The sequence below is a fragment of the Gobio gobio genome (genome assembly GCF_949357685.1).
Source record: "Gobio gobio genome assembly, chromosome: 9".
NCBI classification, from domain to species: domain Eukaryota; kingdom Metazoa; phylum Chordata; class Actinopteri; order Cypriniformes; family Gobionidae; genus Gobio; species Gobio gobio.
The window spans coordinates 19,837,624-19,854,540 of record NC_137115.1 but is presented as its reverse complement, the minus strand read 5'-3'; the positions used below and the strand labels follow the sequence as shown (position 1 = coordinate 19,854,540).

The following is a 16,917-nucleotide window of genomic DNA, read 5'->3' as shown; positions in this document are numbered from 1 at the left end:
GCTTTAAAACTAATACAATGCTACCATCTTGTGTTCATTGAGGGGAGAGCAGCACACACAGACACTGAATAGATTATTCAAAGAAATATTTTAAATAAATAAATATATTGATCTGAAAAATATTACAGTCATTTTAAATAAATCCAAGTTCAATTACTGAACATACAATCTTAATTTAATTGAAATCAAAATATGATTTGACAAGATATGAGAGAATTTCTGTCCCCCTTTTTTGTCCTTATTTAATCCCTTGCCATGGAAACACCGTTTGAGATATCCAATATCCGTTCACATTTTAGCATCTTCAGTATCTTTTTTTTCATGTTGACCGAGTTTGGTGGAGATTGAATAAATCGCCTACGAGGAGAACGTAAAAACTCAGACCCCGATTTAACCAAAAATTCACCTTCAAACCAAAATATCTGACTTCCTGTTGGTCGGAGCTAATGACTGTAAATTAGAAAGTTGTCCGGCTCGATGAGGTCAATATATATACTGAGTTTGGTGATTGTAGATGAAACGAAGCCCTTCACTTTTGTCAAAAGGTGGCGCTATAGAGCCCCTCATCCCCGCCTGTTTCTGAGGCTTTGCCCATGTGTACTGACTGACATCTCTAATGTGTGTGTTGAGTTTCAAGCAGTTTCAAGCAATTTCAAGCATGCTAAGAGCCTCAAAACAGCCAAAAGATTATTAAACTTTGACACGTTGCCATGGCAACAGTATTTAAAATTTCAGGAATCCATTTCATACGTCTCTATCTGTCATGTTTTCACATTATACTGATGAAGTTTGAAGTAAATCGGTTGAAAATAAGATGGTGATTCAAAGCATTTTTGAAAGTGACACACTTCCTGCTGCCAGTTGGTGGCGCTATAACTTTGACTCACAAAAGTCATATCCATGTGATCGGCCTCTTACAACGAGCACACAGCTGAAGTTTCATCCAAATCAGTCAATGTTTGCACAAGTTATAACACACTTCCTATTTCCCTTTTCTCGCCATAAATTCGTTGCTTCGCCACGGCCAAACCATTCGAGATATAAAAAATCCGCTCACAATTTAGCATCCTGAATATATTCACTTCATCCTGACCGAGTTTGGCAATGGTCGAAACAATGACCTCGGAGGAGTATATTAAATTCCAGAGCATGCGTTTTCCGAACAACCCATTATAGCTCACTTCCTGTTGGGCGAAGTTTATGACTATGAGTGTGGAAGTTGTTCGGCCCGATGAGATCTATATGTGTACCAAGTTTCATATATGTACGTGCAAGTGTGTTTGATATATAGACCAAGTTTTACTAGGGGGCGCTGTTGAGCCCCCCTGCCACGCCCGGGTACCAGCTTCAGCCCAACCCTGATGGCCGCAGATTCCGATGTATCTGCAAAGTTTCAAGAGTTTTCGAGCATGGTAAGGGCCCCAAAAGTGTCCGAGAAGTGGTTAAGAAAAATAATAATAATAGCCCTAAGGAAAACAATAGGGCTCTGCGCCATTTCAGGCTTGAGCCCTAATAATCTGAGCAAAAACAATAGGGCTCTGCGCCCTTTCAGGCTTGAGCCCTAATAATCTGAGGAAAAACAATAGGGCTCTGCGCCCTTTCAGGCTTGAGCCCTAATAATCTGAGCAAAAACAATAGGGCTCTGCGCCCTTTCAGGCTTGAGCCCTAATAATCCTAAGGAAAACAATAGCGCCCTTTCAGCGCCCTTTCAGGGCTTGGGCCCTAATAATCTTTAGAAGAACAATAGGGCTCTGCGCCCTTTCAGGGCTTGGGCCCTAATAATAATATTAAGAAAAACAATAGGGCTCTGCGCCCTTTCAGGGCTTGGGCCCTAATAATCTGAGGAACAACAATAGGGCTCTGCGCCCTTTCAGGGCTTGGGCCCTAATAATAACCCTACGGAAAACAATAGGGCTCTGCACCCTTTCAGGGCTTGGGCCCTAAAAAGAATAATCTTTAGGGGGACAATAGGGCTCTGCGCCCTTTCAGGGCTTGGGCCCTAAAAAGAATAATCTTTAGAAGAACAATAGGGTTCTGCGCCCTTTCAGGGCTTGGGCCCTAATAATAATAATAATAATCCTAAGGAAAACAATAGGGCTCTGCGCCCTTTCAGGGTTTGGGCCTTAATAATAATAATCTTTAGGAAAACAATAGGGCTCTGCGCCCTTTCAGGGCTTGGGCCCTAACAATAGGGCTCTGCGCCCTTTCAGGGCTTGGGCCCTAATAATTCTTAGGGGAACAATAGGGCTCTGCGCCCTTTCAGGGCTTGGGCCCTAATAACCTTTAGAAGAACAATAGGGCTCTGCGCCCTTTCAGGCCTTGGGCCCTAATAATAATCTTAAGAAGAACAATAGGGCTCTGCGCCCTTTCAGGGCTTGGGCCCTAATAATAATCTTAAGAAAAACAATAGGGCTCTGCACCCTTTCAGGGCTTGGGCCCTAATAATCTGAGGAACAACAATAGGGCTCTGCGCCCTTTCAGGGCTTGGGCCCTAATAATAACCCTACGGAAAACAATAGGGCTCTGCACCCTTTCAGGGCTTGGGCCCTAAAAAAAATTATCTTTAGGGGGACAATAGGGCTCTGCACCCTTTCAGGGCTTGGGCCCTAAAAAGAATAATCTTTAGAAGAACAATAGGGTTCTGCGACCTTTCAGGGCTTGGGCCCTAATAATAATAATCCTAAGGAAAACAATAGGGCTCTGCGCCCTTTCAGTGCTTGGGCCTTAATAATAATAATCTTAAGGAAAACAATAGGGCTCTGCGCCCTTTCAGGGCTTGGGCCCTAACAATAGGGCTCTGCGCCCTTTCAGGGCTTGGGCCCTAATAATTCTTAGGGGAAAAATAGGGCTCTGCGCCCTTTCAGGGCTTGGGCCCTAATAACCTTTAGAAGAACAATAGGGCTCTGCGCCCTTTCAGGCCTTGGGCCCTAATAATAATCTTAAGAAGAACAATAGGGCTCTGCGCCCTTTCAGGGCTTGGGCCCTAAAAAGAATAATCTTTAGGGGAACAATAGGGCTCTGCTCTCTCTATTACATATATATATATACATTTATATTTTAAATAAAATATACCATTTACAAAACATATTCAACTCTAAAACCTCATGAAAATCAAAGCTAAATATCTTAACAAATTCTGTGCCAAATTTTAGGTTGATATCTAAAAAAAAATATGTTTTTGTGCGCAGTACCGTTTTCTTCTAGATGACATGTAGACTCTTCAATTTCCATATATGGTTTGAGTGATCTGAACATTATATTTTCATACTTTTAAAAATATCTATAAAGTAGACATCCTATTCAGAAGTAGTTTGGGCAGTAATGTTAATATTTGATTTGAATTCAATCTCTAAAATGCATATAAAAAACATGGAAAGAGTTGTGTGTTATAGTTTGGCACCGTATCACAAATGACGAATCTATCGCTATTTATCTACTGCTTTGTCATCTCTTTTGAAAATTAGTCACCAAATATGAAAATTAGAGTCTGAAAGCTTTAAAATGCTATATAGTTGGTCAAGATTACTTTAGGTTTAGACTAAGATATTATTGTTCTAAATGTATAAAGGCAAGTGTCCCAAGGGCCAATCTTAAAAATAGTGGTTAAAAGTATTTTTATGAATCGTAAATTCATATATTTATTCTTTGTAATGTGTGAAAATTATTGATATTAAAAGTTAATTGTTTGTACCTGATTGTATGTGTTTTTTCATAGTGTGATTTTTGGGGAATTGTATTGAATCCAATTAGGGACAATTTGACCAGGACCATAACGAGTGTAACCAGAAATCGAACAGTGCACGAGGGTTAATATTCACAGATGCTTACAGAGTAAACTTTGCCTACTTACACACAGCGGTGGAATCCGATGCTTTCAGAAATGAACAGCTTTTCATGGATGATTATTCCAGGATTATTAAACGCGTCTCAAAACGATGTAGTTGAAGTAGGAATGCAGTACTTGATGTGTTAGTTTGAGTTGATGTGTGATGTGATGTGTGGGCGTTGACTCCGGAGCCTCAGTATTTGAATCTCAATAGAACACGTGCTCCGTGGGCGTGGTCGCATTAGTGTATAATGAGCCGCTCAGGAACGACTAACATCTCTCCGCTTTCAAACAGATTACAAAAACACAGAATATTTGTTTTTGATTTGGTTTACAGTGTTTAAAATCGGACATTTCAGCGTTTCTTTAGACATATGTCTCATGTTTGTGAGACAAGTATTCACTAAGCTTGAGGTCATTTTCTGAAGACTATCTGAATGAATGTCTTTGAGAGAGGCTGCAGATTGCGCATCATGTTTGATTTCTTCATTTTGCAAAAAGCACAACAATTTGTTTTTATTGTGACTGTACTAAAAAAAATAGAAACTTAACAGATTATAATGATGTATAACACTTGCCTGAATGATAAAAAACGACAGAGTTATTTGAGTCTCTTTGGCACTGATAAGAAAAAAAGCGAGCCGATCGCGCCGGCGCAACCGCCGACTCGAGAGGGTTAACAAGACTCTATTACATGATGTAAATTTGGTGATGACACATGTAACTTACAACATTTCCAACATTTTCTCTGCTTATACAAAACGTGATGCTAACGATGAATCAAATGCATGGCTACAGTCACGAATCGATGATTTAATTTCTGATTACAAAGACAGACTTGCTGTCCAAATTCCACCTGCTCGTTCAAAACGAGACCTGCTTGGTAACATAGCAGGCTTATTCGGATCAATTAATTCAGCAGTTAACACCTACCAAATAACCAAACAATCACAATTCTCCACATGGTTTATGGACCAGATGGCCACTGGTTTTCAACACATCACCAATAGCAATGATAACCTAATCAAAGCGGTTAGATCCGAAGCGCAGGCGCTTCTAATGATCAGCCATACATTGTTCAATCAGACCCGTACCATCGAACATGATTTAGCTTGCAAATCATATGCACAAGACTTGTTCACTGCAACAAGACAGGAAATTTTAGATCTTCATCTCCATAAAACCCCAAGACATGTTTTGAGTGATTTAATTGAGATTTTAGACCTGCATAGATGGCTCTTTTCTGAAAAAATGCAAGATATTCAGAACTGCTATCTATGATTATGATGTATACTGAAAAAAAGAATGTTTCGGTTGCATTGGGTTCTTTGTCACCTTTCCCTTGATCCACCCAGACCAAGTTTATCCAAATTCCACTACTATTCGCTCCATCGGTATGGTAGTTAAAGATCAGGTAATTACATGGGACCACCTCACTGGTTATATGACTCTGAAGGGTACTGAGACCTTATTTACCAGCCGCACTTGTTGTCAGGAAACTCACAATTATGTTGTCTGTACATGTAACACATTACAACCTTTCTCTCCCAATGATAACAAGCTTGTAAATGTTAAATCGTTGCATGGCCATTAAAATGCTGTTCAAGTGTCTCATACACAGTGGTGCGTCTTCAGTGAGGTGAATTCTTTCACACATGGAGGAATGACCTGCCCTGCCAATCACTCCTTTTGCTTGGAAGTTACAGAGGACTTTTCTATGGGTCAGATCAACATCCTTGGAAGGATGCCACAGGATGCAGAGCTCGCCCTATGGTGGGACGACACCTTCTATGAACACGGAACAAAGGCATTGGTCGAAACGATGGACTTGGTACAGAAAGTCATCCTTCAAACAGAGTACCACCTCTCCCAGGCGCAAGTGGAGATAAACTTGGCGCGAAAGACTGCACAGATTCTGTCTAGCACATCTACCAGATCGGCACAGATTGCATATTCCTGGTGGGACTGGATACTTCGAGGATGTGCTGTTGGAAGCACACTCATCTTCCTCTTTACGGTATTCCAATGCTGCTACTTCAGACTAGAGGTCTTCACGGAGCCCCCGAGACCCGTACGGGCTCGGGTCTATATTTTAAATGATCAGCTGGGTCCGGGTCGGGTCCCAATCTATTACTTCGGGTCCCGGGTCTGTTTAACATTTGTGTCTAATACCCGAGTCGATCCGGACTCGGAGAACACTGCCAGTGATCAGAGTCTGTCAGTACTGCTTGTGTGTTTTTTGTAACTTGCAACTTGTAAAATTAGGATAAGAAAAGTGTGAGCCGGGAAATAAGGTTTAAAAAAAAGAAAGAAGAAAAACACGAGCGATCTCTCTCTCTTGCTCGCTCGCCTCACGCTCTCTCTGCAAGCGCATGGTAATAATAATGGATACCTTCATGAGTGATGTGCGAAAAAAACTAAAAAACAAAGAATATAATGAAGTTAAACCCATGGGCACCTCTTCTGTCTGGGCATCCTTCATGCATATTGTGGACAAACATGAGAAAAAAGTAAGTGCTGTCAAGTGTATTAGCCTATGTGTGCCGCACTGTTGAAGTTTGATTTGAACTTATATTTAAATAATATATTTCAAATCAGCAACAAAATCTCAGGTGAACTGTCACAAATGTTTTCTATGCTGCTCAAATTGCATAAAAAAGCTCCTATTTCAGGCAGCCAACGTGTGCAGTCTCAAGCATGTGTCGTGTTTCTATGGCAACCCGAGCTTCCGCTGTGATTGACTTTAATAATAATATGAATGAACCTTCTTGTTTAATCTTAAAGTTTTGGTGGTCAGACTCGGCTCACAGAGATGATAGCAAATAAATAATGCGACGTCAGCGGCCACCGAACGAACAATCGTTATTATAGTTCAAAAAGGTAAACAGTCAACGTTATTATGCAAGTTAAAGGCGAAATGCAAATCTGCAAAGACGCATTTGTCATCCGTCACCGTGACATAAAGTGGACTTTTAAAGCTGAAATGATGAATGAGCTCAGCCACCATGTGTTGGATTTCACCCCGGTGAACGAGAGGGTCGCTACCCTGCGCCTTCGAGTCGGGGATAGGTCTATCACTGTCGTTTGTGCCTACGGCCCGAATGGCAGTGCGGAGTACCCGGCCCTCTTGGAGTCTCTGGGAGGGGTGCTGGAAAGTGCTCCGACTGAAGACTCCGTCGTTCTACTGGGGGACTTCAACGCCCACGTGGGCAGTGACACCTGGAGGGGCGTGATTGGGAGGAACGGCCCCCCTGATCTGAACCCGAGCGGTGTTCTGTTATTGGACTTCTGTGCTAGCCACAGCTTGTCCATAACGAACACCATGTTCAAGCATAAGGGTGTCCATCAGTGCACGTGGCACCAGGACACCCTAGGCCGGAGGTCGATGATGACTTTGTGGTTGTGTCATCAGACCTTCGGCCATATGTCTTGGAAACTCGGGTGAAGAGAGGGGCAGAGCTGTCAACTGATCACCACCTGGTGGTGAGTTGGATCCGATGGCAGGGGAGGAAGCTGGACAGACCCGGCAGACCCAAACGTACTGTGAGGGTCTGTTGGGAACGTTTGGCCGAGCCCCCTGTCAGAGAGATCTTCAACTCCCACCTCCGGCAGAGCTTCGACCAGATCCCGAGGGAGTCTGGAGATATTGAGTCCGAGTGGACCATGTTCTCCACCTCCATTGTCGCTGCGGCCGCTCGGAGCTGTGGCCGTAAGGTCTCCGGTGCCTGTCGAGGTGGCAATCCCCGAACCCGGTGGTGGACACCGGAAGTAAGGGATGCCGTCAAGCTGAAGAAGGAGTCCTATCGGGCCTGGATGACTTGTGGGACTCCGGAGGCAGCTGACCGGTACCGGCAGGCCAAGCGGACTGCAGCCCGGGTAGTCGTGGAGGCAAAAAATTGGGCCTGGGAGGAGTTTGGTGAAGCCATGGAGAAAGACTATCGGTCAGCCTCGAAGAGATTCTGGCAAACCGTTCGACACCTCAGGAGGGGGAAGCAGTGCCCTACCAACACTGTTTACAGTGGAGATGGGCACCTGTTGACCTCAACTGGGGATATCGTTGGGCGGTGGAAGGAATACTTCGAGGATCTCCTCAATCCCACCGACATGTCTTCCGTTGAGGAAGCAGTGGCTGGGGACTCAGAGGTGGACTCGTCCATCACCCGGGGCTGAAGTCATCGAGGTGGTTAAAAAGCTCCTCGGTGGCAAGGCACCGGGGTTGGATGAGATCCGCCCTGAGTACCTCAAGTCTTTGGATGTTGTGGGGTTGTTTGGCTGACACGCCTCTGCAGCATCGCATGGCGGTCAGGGACAGTACCTCTGGACTGGCAGACCGGGGTGGTGGTCCCTCTTTTCAAGAAGGGGGACCGGAGAGTGTGTTCCAACTACAGGGGGATCACACTTCTCAGCCTCCCCGGGAAAGTCTATGCCAGGGTACTGGAGAGGAGAATTTGGCCGATAGTGGAACCTCGGATTCAGGAGGAACAGTGTGGTTTTCGTTCCGGTCGTGGAACACTGGACCAGCTCTATACCCTTTCCAGGGTGCTGGGGGGTTCATGGTAGTTTGCCCAACCAGTCCACATGTGTTTTGTGGATTTGGAGAAGGCATTCGACTGTGTTCCTCGTGGCTTCCTGTGGAGGGTGCTCTGGGAGTATGGGGTCGGCGGCCCCCTGCTTAGGGCTGTTCTGTCCCTGTACGACCAGAGCAGGAGCTTGGTCCGCATTGCCGGCAGTAAGTCAGACTTGTTCCCGGTGCATGTTGGACTCCAGCAGGGCTGCCCTTTGTCATCGGTTCTGTTCATAATTTTTATGGACAGAATTTCTAGGCGCAGCCAAGGGCCGGAGAGTGTCCGGTGTGGGGACCACACGATTTTGTCACTGCTTTTTGCGGATGACGTTGTCATGTTGGCCTCCTCGAGCCAGGACCTTCAGCGTGCACTGGGACGGTTTGCGGCGGAGTGTGAAGCGGCTGGGATGAGAATCAGCACCTCCAAGTCCGAGGCCATGGTTCTCAGTCGGAAAAGGGTGGCTTGCCCGCTTCAGGTGGGTGGAGAGTTCCTGCCTCAAGTGGAGGAGTTCAGGTATCTTGGGGTCTTGTTCACGAGTGAGGGAAGGATGGAACGGGAGATTGACAGACGGATCGGTGCAGCTTCTGCAGTAATGCGGTCGATGTACTGGTCTGTCGTGGTAAAGAAGGAGCTGAGCTGCAAGGCAAAGCTCTCGATTTACCGGTCAATCTACGTTCCTACTCTCACCTATGGTCATGAGCTGTGGGTCATGACCGAAAGGACAAGATCCCGGATACAGGCAGCCGAAATGAGCTTTCTCCGTAGGGTGGCTGGGCGCTCCCTTAGAGATAGGGTGAGGAGCTCAGTCACTCGGGAGGAACTCGGAGTAGAGCCGCTGCTCCTCCACATCGAGAGGAGCCAGCTGAGGTGGCTCGGGCATCTATTTCGGATGCCTCCTGGACGCCTTCCCAGGGAGGTGTTCCAGGCACGTCCCACCGGGAGGAGGCCCCGGGGAAGACCTAGGACACGCTGGAGGGACTATGTCTCCCGGCTGGCCTGGGAACGCCTCGGGGTTCCCCCGGAAGAGCTGGAGGAAGTGGCTAGGGAGAGGGAAGTCTGGGCGTCTCTGCTTAGACTGTTGCCCCCGCGACCCGGCCCCGGATAAGCGGAATATGATGGATGGATGGATGGATGGATGGATGGATGATGAATGAATTAAGCATGCTTGGAATAACAAGAGAGGAATAACATGGATTTAACTTTTTGGCAAGGATGTAATGCATCACAATCAAGTAAAGTAATGTTACAAGGAAGGGAGACGACGGCTATAGGTAAGACAAAAAGTTATATGTTTCGCAACTTGTTTATTGACTTGTTAATATCAGTTTATTGTGGAATACATTTACATTTACATTTACATTTATGCATTTAGCAGACGCTTTTATCCAAAGCGACTTACAACTTGGGGGTACAATAAGCGAATGGTCGTGAAGAGTCGAGTGAGCGCAACAAGTGCCTGAAATACTTAGTCCGTGTACATTTCTCAGTGTAGCACAGGCTAGAGTAGGGAGGGAAAGAGGAGGAGAAAGAGGAAAGGAAAGAATTTTTTTTTTATATTATTATTAAGAGGTTAAGTGCTCATGGAAGAGATGAGTTTTTAGTTGACTTTTGAATGTTGTCAACGAATCAGCATTTCGGATGGCGGTGGGCAGATCGTTCCACCAGCTGGGAACGTTGAATGAAAATGTTCTGGTAAGGGATTTTTTGCCTCTCTGTGAAGGTACCACAAGCCTTTGCTCCTTAGCCGAACGAAGGCTTCTGGTGGGGGTGTGGATTTGTAGAATCGAGTCAAAGTATGCAGGAGCTGAGCGCGTGGTGGCTCTGTAGGCAAGCGTCAGCGCCTTAAACTTGATGCGAGCAGCGAGTGGTAGCCAGTGCAGAGAGATGAAGAGTGGTGTGACGTGGGTCCTTTTGGGCTCATTGAAGACCAGACGTGCCGCTGCATTCTGGATCATTTGAAGTGTTTGGATCGCACAAGAGGGGAGTCCAGCCAGAAGCGCATTGCAGTAGTCAAGTCTAGAAATAACCAGGGCCTGGACAAGAAGCTGTGTTGCATGTTCTGTTAGGAACGGTCTGATCTTCCTGATGTTGTAGAGCGCAAACCTGCATGAGCGAGCTGTCTTAGCAATGTGTTCTCTGAAGGACAATGCAGAGCGATGTGTTGATGATGTGTGTGAGTGCTGGTAGGAGAGTAGGAGAGATGGCTTGAAGGAGGTGTGAGGGAATGGGATCGAGAGGACAGGTGGTAGGATGGCTGGAGAGGAGAAGTTTAGATACTTCGGCCTCAGTGAGTGTGGAAAATGAGGAGAGAGTATGTTCGGTCGTGGAAGTGGCTGATCTAAAATCGACAGTGCGCGGGGGTGAGAACTGATTGCTGATAGTTTTAGTTTTGTCTGTGAAGAATTGTGCAAAGTCGTCTGGAGATAGGGAGGTGGTGGGAGGTGGTGGAGGAGGACAGAGCAGAGAGTTGAATGTTCTGAATAATGTGCGTGAGTTTGAGGTGCTGCTGATTTTGTTTTGGAAATAAGAAGATTTAGCTGAATGTACTTCATCTGAGAAGGATGAGAGCAAAGATTGATACTGAGCTAGATCAGATGGGTGATTTGATTTATGCCATTTCCTCTCTGCTGCCCTGAGTATCGTCCGGTGTTCACGAATAACATCAGATAACCAAGGGTTATGTGACAATCGGGTCCAGTCGGGTCTGTGTCTTCGCGCCGGGTTCGATTCCAGCTTTTAAATAATAAACGGGTCCAGGTCGGTTCCGGGTACTACATTTTTGGCATTGCTCGGATCTGCACGGGTCCGGGTCCAGCTTTTGAAATAATAGACGGGTCCGGGTCGGTTTATATTACGGGTCTCTTCGGGTTTGGGTATGAATTTTTGGACCCGTGAAGACCTTCAGACACCTCATCAAATCTGTGAAATCATCCACCAACACTATCTTAGCCCTCAGCCAATGCCATTGTACCATTTTAATAGGCTACTTTTAAACGCATATAGCTCAGTAATGTCAGTTTTATATATTTTATGAGAGGGGGCGACATTTTTGTTGGGAAAGTCGGGGGAGACACTTCGATTAAACTGGATAAACACATGCAGCATCTTAATTGTTAAGAAAATGAAACAAAATAAATGAATAAATCAAACCTTTATTACATAACACTAGGCTATATCATACAGCATTTAGAAAAAGAACAGTTTGCGCTCCTAAGGGCTTTCACACTTTTCCAAAAGTGTGCCTTCTCTCAGTTGACCTGCTGATGAAAGCTTCAAACAGGGTCGAAACATAAACATCGCATTCATCAATAATATGCATCTAGACAGATGAAATGGAAAATGATGAGCCGCCTCAAGAACTGCCTGCTCTCGCCGCTGCACCTCTGAAAGCACCACGTCAGGTCCTGAACCATTTCTCTCCGCCACAGGCAGGATTAATGGATATTATAGGCCAGGGAGGCTGTGGCCAAATGATGCTATGATGAGTATTTACTACTTTTAAAAAATGACGAACAGGAAGCGGGTCAAGTACAATATATTTCAAAAAAAAAATGTTTGCAGTCCGAGTTGCGGGCGGGTTAGTTGAAAACGTTGTTCGGGTGGGGGTTGTTTATATATTGACCCGCACATCACTGACTCACATACTGTAAATATGTTTATAATCTGTAAATGTTTATTCTGACTAAACGTAACTGTGACCTAATATATATATATATATTTTTTAATGCTATTTTCATATTTTTATTCTTAGAATTTGTATTACTATGTTCTTGTTGTGTTTGTATTGTATATGTGCACTGGAAGCTTCAGCACCAAGAAAAAATCCTTATGTGTGCAAGCACACTTGGTAATAAAGCTCTTTCTGATTCTTTCTTACAAAAATTGTAGTGACACCGTCGAAACCTTTGTGAATGGCTCACGGTGCCAAAAGGAGCAAACTGTGGGGGGATGCCGATCAGTCTGGATAGAGAAACAGTGACTTCCCGGAAACAAAATACTTTTCCAAGGATTACCATTTGAACACTGTTCTGCGTACATAACAACCCCACCCGAGACACACCACACTGAGACACACACACCTCACATTCACACTCTGCACATCACCCTCTGTGCAACCCATTCTCTCCCACACTGAAAACTTATTCAAAATCTATGCAATGTTAAATGTGTACAATGTGTAACTATGCATGTTTAGTATCATTTGAAACGTGTTAGTGCGTCTGGTAAAATGGTCTCATTCTCCCAACCATAATGCAAACCTCCAAGAAGTTCTATAAGTTGAGAAAAATACTGTATGTCACCAAAAGGTGACCTCCCACAGATCATCCACTCAGAGTGCCTCCTGTATGTAAATAAGTGTCCTCCTTTACAGATGTTTGGAACCCACTCAATCACAAATTCTGATTGCCCATTTGTGACCCCCCTGAATGAGGGACCAAAATCTAATTATAATCTCAAACACCACCATTTGTGGATTTATTGAATTATCTGGATATTTAAGGGAAGGTGATACAAGAATCGGGGAATCTGTATCAAGATATCCCGCACTACTTTTGTGTGTAGTTTTTCATGACCAGGTAAAGATTTATAAAATCCTTGATTTTTGAATTAATGCTTTTGTATATGCTTTTATTCTTTGAATTGAATTTTGATTGATGTTTCTTACCTGGTTAAATAAATTGTTACGTTTGGATTTATTCTGACTTACTCTGAGATTATTGACTTTAGTACATTACGCTGTATCCTTTGTTACCGCAAATGCGACCAGGGTTTAAGTATATACTAGATATCGAATGGTATGGAGCATAAGGGCACATCTGACGAGATTCTAGATTTCTGACTAAACTGCTCAGCTTTAATTAAGTTGTTATGCAATCACATTCACTATAGGGGACCAGATAAAAATACTATTGAGATAATACAGCATTATTTTGTAGTACTGGTAATAACCTCTGGTTATTGTTTTAACTTTAACTAAGTTGTAATATAGGTGATTGTAGGGGCTACATGGGTACTTTCTAACAATAGCAAGCATGGGCATGGACTGCTTTAGCCATAACCTCTGATTAATGATCGGACCAGCGAGTTCGTGATCGTGGGCCCGTATATGGCCGTTGCGAGGACCCTCTGCGACTCTGATAACCGAATGAATAATTTCAATAAGAATAAAGAGTTAAATAGAATAATCAAACGTTTATTCAGGTTTCTAAATTACTAAACATATTTGGAAAACCTTTTCATTAATGGAGTCAGATGAAATAATGAGGTAAATACATATAAAGAAATGTATTTAAATTAATCCTGTTTTGTTGCATAAAAGGGAAGACAGTGACACGCAGAGACACCTTTCCCCTGCCATTGGAAAGGCAGGGGAAAGGTGTCATTGGGCGCTGAGAATTGGACCTGTGGGCGGGTTTACAATTTCTTAAAAATCTTTAATTATTGGTAAAACTATTCATTTAAAACAAATTCTTACTGACCCCAAACTTTTTAACGGTAGTGTAAAATGCTACAAAAGCTTTAGATGGTTTGTGTGTAAAAATGTACATTCATCTCTATGATGTTAAAATTATTTTTAGGATTAAATTGTGCATTAATAGGTTGAACAAATCAAATGTGCATTCACTGCTATAGGAGAAGAAGAATTGGCTAAACTCGTTAAATCATCAAAATCAACAACATGTATGCAACATCAACCCTATACCGACTAGGCTATTAAAAGAGATGCTACCAGAGGTCATAGATCCTCTTCTTAATATCATTAATTCATCTTTGTCATTAGGATATGTACCGAAAACTTTTAAGTTGGCTATTATTAAACCACTTATTAAAAAACCGCAACTTGATCCTACAGAATTAGTCAATTATAGACCAATCTCAAATCTACCCTTTCTATCAAAAATACTTCAATAATATAAAAAAAAAAGGCAGTGTCTTCACAATTATGTTCCTTTTTAGAAAGAAATGGTATCTGTGAGGATTTCCAGTCAGGATTTAGACTGTATCATAGCACTGAGACTGCTCTCATCAGAGTTACAAATGATTTACTCTTATCATCCGATTGTGGCTGTATCTCTCTATTAGTGTTACTCAATCTTAGCGCTGCATTTGATACTATCGACCACAACATTCTTTTGAATAGACTCGAAAATTATGTAGGTATTAGTGGAATTGCTTTATCATGGTTTAAATCATACCTATGCGACCGTTATCAGTTTGTAGCAGTAAATGAAGAGATGTCAGACTGATCGCAAGTTCAGTATGGAGTACCACAAGGCTCAGTGCTAGGACCGCTACTCTTCACCCTGTACATGCTACCACTGGGAGATATCATTAAGAAGCATGGCGTTAGTTTTCATTGTTATGCTGACAATACTCAGCTCTATATTTCTTCACGCCCTGAAGAAACTTACCAATTCACAAGATTAACGGAATGCATAGCTGATATAAAACATTGGATGACCGGTAATTTCCTGCAACTCAATTCAGAAAAATTTTTATTTTTAATTATTTGACAAAAAAGCTCCACAAGTAGTAACCTAGAATACTGTCTAACACTTGATGGCTGCTCTGTCAAGTCCTCGTCGTCAGTGAGGAACCTAGGTGTGCTCTTTGATACCAATCTTTCGTTTGAAAGCAACGTTTCTAGCATCTGTAAAACTGCATTCTACCATCTTAAAAATATATATAAATTACGGCACATGCTCTCAATGCAAAATACTGAACAGTTAGTTCATGCGTTCATGACCTCAAGGCTAGATTATTGTAATGCTCTACTGGGTGGTTGACCTGCTCGCTTAATAAATAAACTCCAGCTGGTCCAAAACGCAGCAGCTCGAGTTCTTACTAGAACCATGAATTATGACCATATTAGCCCAGTTCTGTCAACACTGCACTGGCTGCCTATTAAACATCGCATACATTTTAAAATCTTGCTTATTACTTACAAAGCACTAAATGGTTTAGCTCCCCAATACTTGAGCGAGCTCTTAACATATTATACTCCATCACGTCTACTGCGGTCTCAAAATTCTGGCCAGTTGATAATACAGAGAATATCCAAATCAACTGCAGGCGGTCGATCCTTTTCCTATTTAGCTCCGAAACTCTGGAACAGTCTTCCTAACATTGTTCGGGAAGCAGACACACTCTGTCAGTTTAAATCTAGACTAAAAACACATCTCTTTACTGTGGCATACACATAAAACACTTTTTCAATGAAATGATTGTTAGGCTGCATTAACTAGGTCAGCCGGAATCGGGAACACTTCCCATAACACCTGATGTACTCGTTACATCATCAGAAGAATGGCATCTACGCTAATGATAGTCTCTCTGTTTTATCCCGAGGTTTACTGCAGTCAGCTGGATCCGGGCCGTATCCAGTTCAGATGGTGGACCTGCGCCCAGAGAAGACCAACACAGGACCCCGAAGTGTCTGCAGAGACCGTGATTAGACTCCCCCTGCAACTGCCTCATTGACACGGCATCTCAATAAACCCGTCTCCGGCGTGTTGACTCCGATTGTTCGAATATTACAATTAAATAATACTTAAATCGATATGTCATCCTCAATAAACCCGTCTCCAGCGTGTTGCCTCCGATCATTCGAATATTGCACTTTAATAATTATTTAATCAACATCATCCTCAATAAACCCGTCTCCAGCATGTTGCCCCCGGTCCCTCGAATATTCCGATCTATTATGACCTCTGAGCTGTAAAGCTGCCAGAATAATAATAATAATAATAATAATAATAATAATAATAATAATAATAATACGCTGTTTGTTAATTGGCCAGAGAAGAACTGGCACCCCGACTGAGCCTGGTTTCTCCCAAGGTTTATTTTTCTCCATCAGGTCACCTAATGGGGTTTTGGTTTCCTTGCCACTGTTGCCTCTGGCTTGGCGTGCTCAGTTGGGGACACTAAATTTTTCAACTAAACATCGAAATAAATCTAATTAATAAACTAAATTAACCATTTAAACTAAATTACTGATCTAATTATTGATCTAAAGCCCACACTGTCACTGTATGTTAATTGAAATGAACTGATGACATCAGCGTATTTTTCAGATATTCAGTATGGGTTGTATGGCCTGATTTCAGTGACTTTTTTTTTTTTTTCACAAACCACGCATAAATGTCATTTTCTCAAAACTACAAACTTTAACATGCAAACCCGATTCCAAAAAAGTTGTGACACTGTACAAATTGTAAATAAAAAGGAATGCAATAATACAAATCTCATAAACTTATATTGTATTCACAATAGAATACAGATAACATATCAAATGTTGAAAGTGAGACATTTTGAAATGTCATGCCAAATATTGGCTCATTTTGGATTTCATGAGAGCTACACATTCCAAAAAAGTTGGGACAGGTAGCAATAAGAGGCCAGAAAGTTAAATGTACACATAAGGAACAGCTGGAGGACCAATTTGCGACTTATTAGGTCAATTGGCAACATGATTGGGTATAAAAAGAGCCTCTCAGAGTGACAGTGTCTCTCAGAAGTCAA

At 42.9% G+C, this 16,917-nt stretch overlaps 1 pseudogene across 1 annotated transcript; it reads left to right on the top strand.

Annotated features, from left to right (window-relative positions):
• Positions 1–4,537: 4,537 nt before the first annotated feature.
• On the top strand, positions 4,538–11,384 carry LOC307131970 (annotated as a pseudogene). Its single transcript has 2 exons — positions 4,538–5,866; positions 11,297–11,384. The product of its transcript is annotated as an uncharacterized misc_RNA (transcript).
• Positions 11,385–16,917: the final 5,533 nt, after the last annotated feature.